This window comes from Elephas maximus, chromosome 16, assembly GCF_024166365.1.
Source record: "Elephas maximus indicus isolate mEleMax1 chromosome 16, mEleMax1 primary haplotype, whole genome shotgun sequence".
Classification (NCBI taxonomy): domain Eukaryota; kingdom Metazoa; phylum Chordata; class Mammalia; order Proboscidea; family Elephantidae; genus Elephas; species Elephas maximus.
This window is the reverse complement of record NC_064834.1, coordinates 16,270,692-16,284,368: the sequence shown is the minus strand read 5'-3', so window position 1 is coordinate 16,284,368 and position 13,677 is coordinate 16,270,692.

Genomic DNA, 13,677 nt, shown 5'->3' with positions numbered 1-13,677 from the left:
CCGTCCCGCCCAGTGCCGTGCGGCGATGCCGGGAGGGCCGCGTTCACTTACGGCGGCACAGCTCCCGACGCCGCAATCGCAGCGCCCGCCAACGCCTCTCTGGCCCAGCATCCACCGCACGGACCGAAACGGACGGCGAAGGCCAGCTTCCGGGCCGCCCGGGGCGCTCCACAGCCGCGGGGCATGCCGGGAGCCGGCCTCCACAGCCAACCCGGAGCGGGGGCGGGCGGTGGTTACCTGGCAACGGGGCGGGCGCCCAGGTGAGGAGGCGGGGCCAGGGAGGGAGGGCGAGCAGGGACGGAGGCAGAAGGTGGGAGCCCGCCAATCCCTGAGGAGCCTCGCTTTCCCACCTGTACCGAGTTCCCTCCCTTGCACCTGGACTCGGAGGAAAGGGAAGGTCATCAAGGCAGTGATGAAAAACAAGAACAAATAAATAAAGAACTAATAATGACGTTGTTGTTGTGTCCCCGTTGAGTGGATTCCGACCCAGCGACCTTACAGGACACAGTAGAACTGCCCCACAGGATTCCCTAGGCTGTAATCCTTAGCGGAGAAGAAGGATCTCCAGGTCTTTTTCCTGCGGAGCCGCTGGGTGGGTTTGAACCACCAGCATTTCAGTTAGCAGGTTGCGACATCAGGGCTCCTCCCATAACAATTACAGCCGAGAAAACCCTATAGGGCAGTTCTAATCAGTAACACATGGGGTCAGTATGAGTCATAACTCATACTGGACTCCACGGCCATGGGTTTGGTTTTTTTAGTTTTAGGATGGGCCTGGCTCTTTACAAGGATTCTCTCATTTTTTCCTCATTGTTCTTGTAAGGAAAATATGATTGCTCTCTCCAGTTTCTACATCAGTAAACCAAGGTTTAGACAGATTAACCATCTTCCCAAACTAACTCAGCTAGGGAGTAGCAAAGCTGGAATTTGAACCCAGGTGGCCTGTGTTCTTAACCAGTCAAGCAGTGAGCATTCCTTTCGATTCAGCAAACGTAAGTCTGCGCTCTTACTAGGCCCTGCAAGTGTTCCATCCAGGTTTTATGGGGCCTGAGGCTTACAGATTTTGGGGTGCCCTCTTGAATAAAAAGTTGCATAAAACTAGGTACCAAAAAGATTATTTGTTTAGAATGTAAAAGAATTCACCATAAAATACTTTTGCAAACTTAACAAAAATATATGGCCATATGAACACATTGCTAGGGGCCCTACGCAGAGGCATCCTTGACCCTGAGTTTGCCATTGAAGACGTCAAACTAATTTGTGGGCTTCTCTACTGCTCCCCTCCCAATCCTGCATCTCAAGTCCCTAGCAGTGTGTTGAGAAGGGCTTTTCTGGCTGTAGGAGCAAGCTTGGCCTGCTGGGTGAGTAACGCTGTTGGAGGCAGCCCTCAAACATCTTGGACAGAGAGGGATGGTCATGCTGAGGCAGGTTCTACACTAGTGGCTCTCAGGCAGCTACATCTCTCAGGAACTTGTTAGAAATGCACATTCTCACATCCCATCTTACATTTATTGAATCAGAAACTCTGGGGGCAGGAGGTAAAGCCCAGCTTTGGGGAGCTGGTCTTGGGTTGGTTCCCTCCTGGACTCTGGTCTGCCAGGAGGCTGCAGACAATGCTCCAAAGGTAAGACCCTCTGTCCAGGACACTGTCAGCCTGCCCTTAGGGTGGGAAGAGACAGAAAGGGTGACTTTGGCAATCACTAGACTTAAAGTTGCCCCAGTGCCTCATTCTGCCAAAAACTGGAGCTCAAAGTGGCTAACTCCTTCTAATCCCTTGACCCTCCTCAGTCAAAACCAGGGCCCCTCTATGATAATGATAATCTCTTGTCACACCATTTACTTTTCCTTCGTGGCGCTCATCATGAGTTGTAATTATCTGCCTGTGTGTTTTAAAACTTTTTATTATGGAAAATTTCAAACACAAAAGAAAACAGAAGAGTATAATGGCCCCCCCACACCCATCACCCAGCTTCGACAATGATCAACTCCAGACTAAGCTTGTTTCATCTCTACCCCTACTCATTCCCCATGTCCCCGTATTAATTTGAGGTATCATATCACTTCATCTATAAAGATTTCAGTATGTATCTCTATAAGATAAGAGCTCTTTTTATAAAACAAAACCACAATACCATTATTACACCTAAAAAAATTAAAATCATCCCTTGATGTGTGATTATTGTGAAACATCTGCCTCCCTCTACTAGTCTGGGAGCTTCATGAGCACTTTCTGTCTTGTTCTCAGCTGTATTTCCAGTGCCTAGCACAGTGCCTGAGACCCAGTAGGCACCTAAGTATTTGTTGGATGAATGAATGAGAAAAAGGCAAAGGGAGCTGGGGGTTCGCCCTGCTTGCTTCGGATGCTGCCCTGGTCGCTTGACACTGGGGCACAATCAAGGGGCCCAGGAGTCACTTACTCTCCCTGGTGTGAGTGAAGCTGTGGAGCTGTAAACCTCTCTGTTTCTTTCCTCCTGACTTGCCTTCCGCTTAGTTGGGCAGCAAGTCACTAATCCTCTCTTGGTGGCCGCAGCCTGCTCCCCCTGCGCAGCTAATTCCACCTTGCGAATTAATCATCATACTTAGCACTTTCAATAAAGGCTTTTCATTTTCAGAGCCCTGCTCAGGCATTAGCTGATTACTGTAATCTGTCTGACTCCCAAGGCGTCAACCAGGATGGCGGGGGAAGGCCTGGAGCTTCCCTTATCCTCTCCCAGCCTCAGTTTCCTTATTCGTAAAAAAACAAAAAAACAAAAATTCTTTGCCCTTGAGTTGATTCTGACTCCTAGTGACCCTATATGACAGAGTGGAACTGCTCCATAGTGTTTCCAAGGAGCAGCTGGTGGATTTGAACTGCCAACCTTTTGGTTAGCAGCGGAGTTCTTAACCACTGTATTTGTAAAAAAAAAAAAAAAAAAAAAAAGTGGGTTAATAATGCATTACCTAACCCAAACAGCATGGTTGGTGTAGGGATTAAGTAAAATAAAGTATGTAAAGTGCCTGCCACTGTTCCCTGACCCATATTATTCTTTTTTCCCAGTATAATTTGGGGTCCTGGTGGCACGGTGGTTAAGATCTATGGCTGCTAACCAAAAGGCCTGCAGTTCAAGTCCACCAGCTGCTTCTTGGAAGCCCTATGGGGCAGTTCTACTCTGTCCTATAGGGTTGCTAGAAGTCTGAATTGACTTGAGGGCAATGGTTTTATTTGTTTTGTTTCGTTTTTTTCCCTAACCCAACCAGCACAGTTGGTGTAGGGATTAAGTAAAATAAAGCATGTCCAGTACCTGGCACTGTGCCCTAACACATATTATTCTTTTTTCCCAGTATAATTTAAAGGTTAAGACTTCCGTTGGAGAGCCATACAGATTTACATTGGAATTCAGCTTCTTCCACTTGAAATTAAAATTTTCTGAACCTCAGTTTCCTCATCTCTAGACTAGGAGAACAATGCCTATCTCCTAAGTTTGGAGAAAGGATTAAATGACCTTGTTTCCATCACAAATATTAGTTGAAGACCTGCTATGAGGTCTGGACTCTTCAGTTTGGTCTCAACTTGGCCACTAGCTGGTTGTGTGACCCTGGGCAAGTCACTGCCCCTCTCTGGGCCTCAGCTACCTCCCTTGTAAAACGCAGGTTACAACTAGAGCAGCATAGTGGGACCTGCAGTTAGGCAGACTTGAGTGAGTCCCAGCTGAGCAACTTGCTCAATGTATGACCCGCTGGATAAATTACTTACCATCTGTGTGCCTCAGTTAACCTATCTGTAAAATGGATCAGTGATGACTATTTTGGACCTTTATTATCAAGATTAAATTATACTTAGACATATATAATATAGTATAAGAGGTACCTAGCTCAGAGTTTTGTTCCCTTCCTCAAGTTTTAAAATTAAGGTTCAGTTCCCAGGTCTTTCCCACCCTTCTTCCTAAGAAGGGTTGAGATCAACCTCTGAGGTGCTCCCTATCTAAACATGGGCCCTGCCCACATGTACCAGCTTGGAGAGGTGCCCAGAAGCCCGGGTTCCTGAAGCAGTGCTCCTGAGCCAGTTCCAGCCAATGCATGGGGAGGCCCACCCACCTCCTCCTAGAGTCAGCTCCAGCTTCACGGTGGGGACTTACTTCTATGCTGATTAATTGCTTCATGGTTGATGGCATCTGTCCTCTGTAGTTGCACAGTGTAAAACCTCAGCAACTATTCATGGCAGCCCTGATGTTGAAAGTCTCAGTAACTGAAAAGAAGTGCATTGGAATATAGCCCAATATCAGGCACAGTGGGAGGAAGGAATAGGAGGTAGAGTCCTGTCCCTTTAGAAGGTCTTAAGAAGGTCTGTAACTCTAGTGTAGACAGAAGTCCAGCTTGTCAGGAGGGCAATGCCTGCATTCCAGATTGGAGTGGGGTGGTCCTAGCTTTTAATATCCACAAGTATTATGTCCGTCTCCCTAAGCCTCAGTTTCGCCATCTTTAAAATGTGAGGGTAACCCCTGACCTATTTATTTTTCTCTGGTTGTGAAATAAAGAAAAATCTTCAAAGTCCTCAATGAATTGTCAAGTCTCAGAATCGACTCGATGGCAATGGGTTTGGTGTTTTGGTTTTACGCAGATACAGGAAACTGACATTATCCCATCCCCACCTCCCCAGAGTCATTCACTTACTGAGCACACAGTCAGGCAAAGGGCTAGTTGACGGGGATATAATGGTGAGTACAACAGGCATCTTCCTTCAACTTTAACACCTTTTGGGGGAACAGAGGACAAAATGAGTAGCTAGCACCTTGCCAGAAAGCTCAAAGCCTCCTCCTTTCCCCGCCTCCACCCCTTCTGGAAACAGCAATAAGCACAAGCACTTATTTAGCACTTACTGTGGAGCCCTGATGGCGCAGCGGTTAAGAGATCAGCCGCTAACCAAAATGTCCACAGTTTGAATCTACCAGTTGCTCCTTGGAAACCCTAGGGGGCAGTTCTACTCTGTCCTATAGAGTCACTATGAGTCAGAGTTGACTGGATGGCAATGGGTTTGGTTTGGTTTGGTTTTGGTATAGGACAGTAGTTAAGAGCTCATGCTGCTAACCGGAAGGTTAACAGTGTGAATCTACCAGCTGCTCCTTGGAAACCCTATAGGGCAATTCTACTCTGTCCTGTAGGGTTGCTATAAGTCGGAATCAACTTGACAGCAACGGTTTCTTTCTTTCTTCTTCTTCTTTTTTTTAATGTGCTGCCATAGGTTCCTGGTACAAACAGTTTGTGCTCAAGTACTAACCTAAAGATTGGTGGCTGGAACCCATTCAGCAGCACCATGCAAGAAAGGCCTGGCAATCTGCTTCCATAAAAATTACAGCCAAGAAAAACCTGTGGAGGCATTTCTATTCTGTAACACGTGGGGTCGCCATGAGTAGGAACCAACTCAGCAGCAGTGGGTTTGGGTTTTTAGTTTTAGATGCTGGCACTGGCCAAACCCATCTCATAAAAAAAAAAAAAAAAACATCTCATACATATATATATATCATTTAATCCTTTTTGCAAACCTATGAGGCAGGCGCTGTCATCCCCATTCTAGAGATGAGGAAACTGAAGCTCAGAAAATTTAACTTTAAGTGGAGGAAGATAAATTCCAATGGATATCTTTTTGACTCTCCAATGGGAATCTTAGCTCTTAGATTATGCAGGGGAAAAAATCCTGAAAGAGACCCAGGATGGCTGGGGTTAGGAAAACTGGGGAGTGTGTGGCAGGTGTTGAAGGGCAGGCATCGTTGGAGACCACCGATCCGATGCGCTTTTGGCCCAAGTCTCTCTAGGCTGAGCCCTGAGTCTTCCCTCCATAGCAGGGCTGCAGCAGGAGGTGGGGAGGGAGAGAGTTGTCATGCAGCGCTTTGCCTCCAGGTGGCGCCCTGCACTGCGGATCTGGATTCCCTCAAGAAGCAGAGCCCTGGGGGTTTTCCTGCAGCTGGTGAACCGCATGGCCCAGGGTGTTGGTCTCTCCCCAGAGTTTTCTGAAGGTCCCCAGACAACAACTCCCCTTTTCCCCTAAGCCACCTCTGCCCCAGCTTTGGCCAATAAGGGTTGGCAGAGCCCAGACTGGGGGCTCACACCTCGACTTCATCCTCCCTCCCAGCTCTGGATTTGGAATGGCCAACTGGCCAAGCCCTCTGCAGGGATCTGGGTGGGAACCTAGAGGGGCTTTGGGGGCCCTCCAGCTGCTTCCCAGCTGCTTGACCATGGGCAGTTTATTCAACCTCTTTGAGCCCCACTTTCCTCATTTGTAGAGTGGAAGTCGATTTTATTTCCTGGACATTGCAAGAATTGAATGGCATATTGGTAAAGTGCCTGGCCCATTGCAGGTGCCCAACAGATTGGAACGATTAGAGTTATTACCGTGAACAGTGGCTGCCTGATGTGACTTCTGCCTGGCTCCCATTTCTTCTTGGTCTTTCTTATCTCATGATGCCAGTCCATCGCATTGTGCCTTACCAATCCAAAAAACCAAACCAGTTGCTTTCTATTTGATTCTGACTCAGTGGTGACCATGTCTTACCAGTCACTACCAATCTCTATTACACATCTCCTATGGACTGGGTACCATTTTGGAAAGAACACAGAACAGCGATGAAGCAGAGGTTTTCAGTCTCACTCTCTGAGTGCAATTCCTTGCCTCTACCACTTCTGTGTGGTCTTGGGCAAGTTCCTTAGTTTCTGTGCTGCAGATTGTTAGCGCTCACCACTACACTTTCCAGTCTCCCTAGTAGTTAGAGTTGGAGGCATGTGACTAGTTCTGGCCAGGGAAATAAGAGAATAATTGGTGTGTGTGTGTGTGTGAGAGAGACAGGGAGAGACTCCAGACCAAGACAGTTGGAGCCTGTGTACCCCCTCCGCCCTTCTCTTCCCCTGCCATGATGATCTGTGTATGGCCACAGGGACATGTGCAGCAGATTGTAGAGCCCTAAGATGGAAGCTGAGTCCTTGGGCAGTGTGAATGGTTAATGTGCTTGCTGCTAACTGAAAGGTTGGCAGTTCAAGTCCACCCAGAAGTCACCTCAGAAGAAAGGCACCCCTGAAAAAACAGCCACTGAAAACCCTATAGAGCACAGTTCTACTCGGACACGCGTGGGGTCATCGTGAGTTTGAACTGACTCAATGGCAAGTGGTTTTTACAGGTTAAGATGGAAGCAGCCTGGGTCCCCAAGTTGCCCTTGGAGGAGTGCCACCCCATCAGCATTGGACTATGTGTGAGCAAGAAGTAAGCTTGTGTTGCCACCGAGATTTCAGGGTTTGCTTATACTGCAGTATAGCTTAGTTTAACTCCACTCACACAGCCTCCCTGTGTCTCAATATTCTTGTCAGTAAAATGGGACAATAATAGTACCACTCTCTCTTAGGTTGTTGTGAGGATGAAATGAGATCACATATGTTGCACCTTAAGATATAAAATCTTAGTTTTTATAAGATACAGAAAAGTATGGAATGGCCTTAGGTGCTCAGAGCAGGAGGGACCCTTGGAGGACCTTGAACTCACTCCTCATGTTTAGATGAGGAGACAGAGGGTTAGGGGGAGAAATGACTTGTTCGAAGTCACTTAGAGAGAGTGGTAGAGTCAGAGCTGCATCCTGGGTCTTTTGGCCCTTGCCTGGTGTTGTTTCAGATACACCTCAGTCCCTGTCCTCTTGATTAGAACCATATGTATATAATATGAAAATCTCACTAAAGATTCCATGCTAAATTCAGCTGTACTTAGGGAGACATCCATATAGTAAAGGTTCTTGGGACAGAAGAGGCAGAGGACCTGGGGGTTTGGGAGGTGGGCAGGGAAGGCTTCTAGGAGGTGGTGAGATTTGAAGAATGGGTTTCAGCAGGGAGGAGGTGAGGGCAGTGGCCAATGGCAGGGGACTAGGATAGTATGAGCCGAGGCCAGGAGCTAGGGAGGGCCGAAGAGCAGAGTAGTCCATAGAAGAGATGATCAAAGCGTGGAATATTTAACCAATCCCTTATTGTTGGACCCATTGGTTTCTTCCCCCCTTTTTTTTCTCCCGATTACAAAGGGGCTACACTAAACATCCCTGTACCTACCCCTATGTATCTGTATATTTTGTGGCTGAGGTCGAGGCTTTGTGGACAAGAGAGGCTGCATTCAGGCTGGAAAGCTATGTTGGGCCTGTTGTGGGAGTGAGGCGGTTGGGGGTTTGAATGCTACGATGATACTTTGACTTAATTCTTCGGATCAAAATTTATAATTTCAGTCATTTTCTTACTTCATTTACCAATTTTAGCCTATTTATATGCCAGCCGTATACTTTTATTAAGCTAATTTAAATTTTAATCCTAATCTTTAAATCTCAACATTTATTTGTAAAAACTTTGTATCACCACCATAAATGGAAAAAAAAAAAGGTACTAACTGCAATAAATGAAAGATAACTATCAAAATAAATACAATGAAAACAAACAAACAAAAAATATTATTAAAGACAGCCAGACAAAGTTGACTACCAGAGGCTGACCAGGAGGCCTGACCTCTTCTGGTCGAAAAGAGAGGGATTATCAAGTGTTACTTGGAAGGAAGTCCTGGTAACCTGCTTCCAAAAATTAGCTATCGAAACCCTATGGGGCACAGTTCTGCTCTGACACTCATGGGGTCGCCATGAGTTGCAATCAACCTGACAACTGGTTTGGTTTTTTGTTGTTGTTGTTTGTTTTATCAAATGTTAAAGACATGTGAGCACAAACTGAGACTTTCTCCTTTGCATGTTTATGTATAGACTATGACGGAGTTGAAAATAGAATAACTTTCTCACTATGGATTCAAAGAGATAATCTGAAGATGGCCTGCGCCTAGCAGGAAGTAGCTGGTAGACCATGTCTAGATGATCAAAGGCTGCCCCTTCTTTTAATGGACATTAGGATGTCTAGTGTGTGATGGGTGGGGCCCAGTAGGGGCTCAGGGCCTGGATAGAGTATGTCTCGCTTACTGTGCCGGAGTCCAGGTTGCGGGCTGTGGGCACCACAGTCTGTGGTCTGCAGTCAGGACAACCTTCATGGCACGTGGTCTTAGCAGCTGCACAGGGTCCTGCACTTGGAAGGGCCCCCCGCTTGCTTTAATGCTTGAGTATCACCTTCTTGAAATTCTTAGTAATCTTTAAAAAAGGGTCCCTCGTTTTCATTTTGCACTTGGCCTGCAAATTATGTAGCCAGTCTTGTCTGCAGTCACGAGAAGGTTGGGGTGGAGGGAAAGATGCCACATCTCTTCCTGAAGCCTTTCTTGGTGTCTGGTAGCAGTGACATAGGAGTCCCTGGGAGGCACTGATCGTTGGTGGTCTGAACCCGTCCAGAGGCACCTTAGAAGAATGGCCTGGTGATCTACTTCCAAAAGGTCACAGCCTTGAATACCCTATGGAGCACAGTTCTATTCTGATACACACAGGGTCGCCATGAGTTGGAATTGACTCTATGATAACTGGTTGGCAATGACATTTGTCAGTCTTTCAGGGTTATAAGTGATCTTTTAAAAATTTTTTCTAATTGTACTTTAGATGAAGGCTTACAGAACTAGCTTCTCATTAAACAGTTAGTACATGTATTGTTTTATGACATTAACAACCCCTCGACACATCAGCGTTCTCCCTTCTCAATCCTGGGTTCCCTATTACCAGCTCTCCTGTCCCCTCTTGCCTTCTAGCCCTTGCCCCTGGGCTGGTGTGAACCTTTAGTCTCATTTTGTTTTACCGGCCTGTCTAATCTTTCGCTGAAGGGTGAACCGCTGGAGTGACTTCATTACTGAGCTAAAAGGGTTTTGCCTGGGCCCCATACTCTGAGGGTTTCTCCAGTCTCTGTCAGGCCAGTAAGTCTGGCCTTTTTTTGTGAGTTAGAATTTTGTTCTACATTTTTCTCCAGCTCTGTCCTGGACCCTCTGTTGTAACCCCTGTCAGAGGACTCAGTGGTGGTAGCCAGGCACCATCTAGTTAAACTGGACTCAGTCTGGTGGAGGCCATGGTAGTTGTGGTCCCTTAGTCCTTTGGACTAACCTTTCCCTTGTATCTTTAGTTTTTTTCATTCTCCCTTGCTCCTGGAAGGGTGAGACCAGTGGAGTATTGTAGATGGCCACTCACAGGTTTTTAAGACCCCAGACGCTACTCTGCAAATCAAAATGTAGAACAGATTCTTTACAAACTGTTATGTCAGTTGAGCTAGATGTGTCCTGGGACCATGGTCCCCACAGCCTGTAACGGATCCTTTAAGCAATATTTTAGTCCTGATTGTCTTGGATGCTTGAAACCTTTCCACAAATACCCTACCAAAGAGTTCAGGGGACCTCCAATTTCCACAGCAGTCCCACATTTTAACAGTTCTCATAATTACAAAGTTACGTTGTCTAGACTGAGCCAGATCTGACTTCCCTGATTAGAAAGGGCTCTGGAGGCACAAAGAGGCATCAAGCACAAGAATGTTCAGCACAGCACTGATGTAACAGAAAAACAACCAGTGCGAGCATTCACCAGTAAGGGATGGCTACGTGACCGTGGCTTAGTCAGTCTACAGAACATATACCAGCAGATAGAAAGACGGAGGCAGATCTCTGTGTACAGATGTGGAAAGAGCTCCGGGATATATTTTAAGAGGAAAAAAAGCAAGTTATAGAACAATATGTGCAGTATAATTCTATTATAAACAAAAATCAATTCTTTAAAATTTTATTAATTTATATATATATATATGTATATAAAAACCCACCACCATCAAGTAATTCCGATTCATAGCAGCCCTATAAGACAGCCCTGTAAGAGTAGAGCTGCCTCATAGCTTCCAAGGCTGTAAATCTTTACAGCAACAGGCTGTCACATCTTTCTCCCACAGAGCGTCTTGCTGAGTTTAAATCGCTGACCTTTGGGTTAGCAGCTCAGTACTTAACTGCTGTGCCACCAGGGCTCCTTCATATATATATGTACATATTTACATATGAGGTCCCCAGGTAGCACAAACAGTTTGCACTTAACTGCTAACCAAGAGGTTGATGGCTCAGACCCACCCAGTGGCACCATAAAAGGAAGGCCTGGTGATCTGCTTCGGTAATGGTTATAGCCAAAAAAAAATCCTATGGGGCAGTTCTACCGTGTAACACGTGGAGTTACCATGAGTCAGAATAGACTTGATGGCACCAGGTTTTCTTTTTTTTTTTTTTTTTTAATGATTATTATTTTACTATTCAATTTTCCCTCTATTGTTTGGCAAGTTATACATCAGCTTATCATTTTTGGGGGGTTAGGCCAGAGAGAGAATAGGCATCCTGGACTTATTAACATTTAGTATAATTCATATTTTTACCTGCTTCCTGGACGATGCAAAGACCTTAGAACATTTTAGCTCCATTTACCCTCTTCTTGACTCTTTTTTTTTTTTTTTTTGACTCATAGGCTATTATGTTTTTTATTTTAATTCTGTATATGTATTATAAGCATTAGTTTTATTGTTTTATACAACCAAGATTCATTTGTATTTACCCGTTATTTTCCTTTCTATTGTTCTTCTTTCCTTCCCAAATATCCAAGCTTCCATCTGGGACCATTTTCCTTCTGCCTGGAGCATACCCTTTACACCGATTTATATTTTGAATCATTCATATGGTTCAAAATTCAAAAATACAGAAGTGTACCATGATCTCTCTCTCCCAACCCTTCCCCTAGGCAAAAATGATATATTAACATATATACAGATATATACATAGAATATTACTTGGAGAGATACACACCACGCTGAGAACAGTGGTTTGTCTACATGGTCTGAAATATTTGCCATTATAATACAGTTTTATCTTCTATGTGCAAAGAAAAGAAAGCCAGGGCCCAGACAGAAAGGCAGGAGACCCAGTGCTGACTGATATCTCTCACTGTGTCCACAGTGCACCCAGTCTCTCTGTGTTATATGCGTCCTCTTTTGGTCCTGACCACAGGCCTCTGGGCCAGGAAGAGGGGAAGGAGTCCCCATTCCCAGACAGCTATTGACTGTGACTCCCATTTTCATGAGTACTTACTATATGCTGGGTACCAGCTAAATATTTTATATTCATCAGCTCATTCAATCTTCACAACAGCTCCTCTAGTATTGCCACCATTTTACAGATGAGCAAACTGAGGCAGAGAGAAGTTAGATAACCTGTCCAAGGGGCAGAGCCAGGATTTAAACCAAACCCAAACAACCCAACTCGAGAATTCATGCTATTACTAACCCCATTTGACAGATGAAGAAACTGAGGTCCCAAAAGGCTGAGCCATATGCTCAAAGTCACAGTCAGTAAGGGCAGAGCAAGAGCTCACATCCAGGACTTTGAAGGGCAAAACCCATCTCCCCACCCCACCCCAGGCCATTAGTTCTCCTCTGCACATTTGAGTCATCCAGGGAGCTTTCAAAAATGTCTGTGTCCAGATGTCACCCCAGACCACCAAATGTGGATTTTGGATTCTATTTTCAGGCCACACCGCCCCCCACCCCCCCGCCAACCTCCTGGGAAGGTTTTAAAGTTTGCCAGAGCTAAGAACCTCAGCCCTGGCCAGCAGATGGGCAGAGCTTTGAGTTGGGCTGCCTGGGTTAGTTCACTCCAGGGTTTGGCCCTAACTAGCTCAACGACCTTTGGCAAGCTGCTTTACATTTCTATGCTGCCTCAGTTTCCTCACCTGCCAAGTTGGATAATCATCATATCTTTTCACATAAGAATTGAATAAAATAATCCACGCAAAGCACTTGGAAGAATGCCTGACACAAAATCAGCTTGAAGCAAAAGCTATCAATATTATCATTATTATTTGCTGTGTGACCTTGTCTAGAGCCTGTCCCTCTCTGGGCCTCAGTTTCTCTATGTGTGTGTGCATCCTGAGGTTTGGGCTGGGATGTGTCCCAGTTGGACGCAGCTCTAATGTGTCTGTGCCACTAATTAGCTGGCTGGCTCTCCAGCCTTCTCTGCCCACCCCCGCTCTGTTTGGAAGCCCAGGCTATCCCACTTTGCAGAGCCTGCTGCAGGCACATGCTTGGAGAACCAGGGACTGGCTTCTGTGGGACGAGTCTGGCCTTGGATTACGGCGTTGATGCCTTTCACAGCCAGGATGTGCTGGGCTGTGTAGAGAGAAGTTGCCCACTGGGGTAGTGGCTGGCAAGGCTCCAGCTGCCCCCCAGAGAGCGGCAGAGGGTCCTGAATGGAGGGCCTCTCAGAAATGCAGAGCAGGGGACCCAGGTGGGGCTGAGGCCTGTGCCTACTTCTCACGAGTGCCCAGGGCACTTGGTGCCAATTCTTGCCACAAAGCACCATTCTGCACCAATGCATAATTCATGCCTCATGTGCCAACCTGTGCCAGCTTTAATTAGCTCCTAACTTTTTGTCATTCATTTTACTATGAACACCTTATAAATAAATTATGGAAGAGAGGAGTAGGGAAACGGGCAGGAACGTGAGGGAAGGCTCCTCCCTCTCCAGGCCACATGGGGCGGGGGGGCAGGGGGGACTGCGACCCAGGCTGGGCCCAGGGACACCCATGCTCCTTTGCTGGGGTTCCTGGGTGCCCTCTGCCCTGCAGATGGGTGGTCCCCGGCCCACCTTGTTTGCCTTCTCAGCCTTGCTCTTTCACAAGCCAAGTTGAGCTGCCACAGCTGTGCCAGGCTCCAAAGGCCCACAAACCAAACTCAGGAGCACACATGTCTGGTTTATGG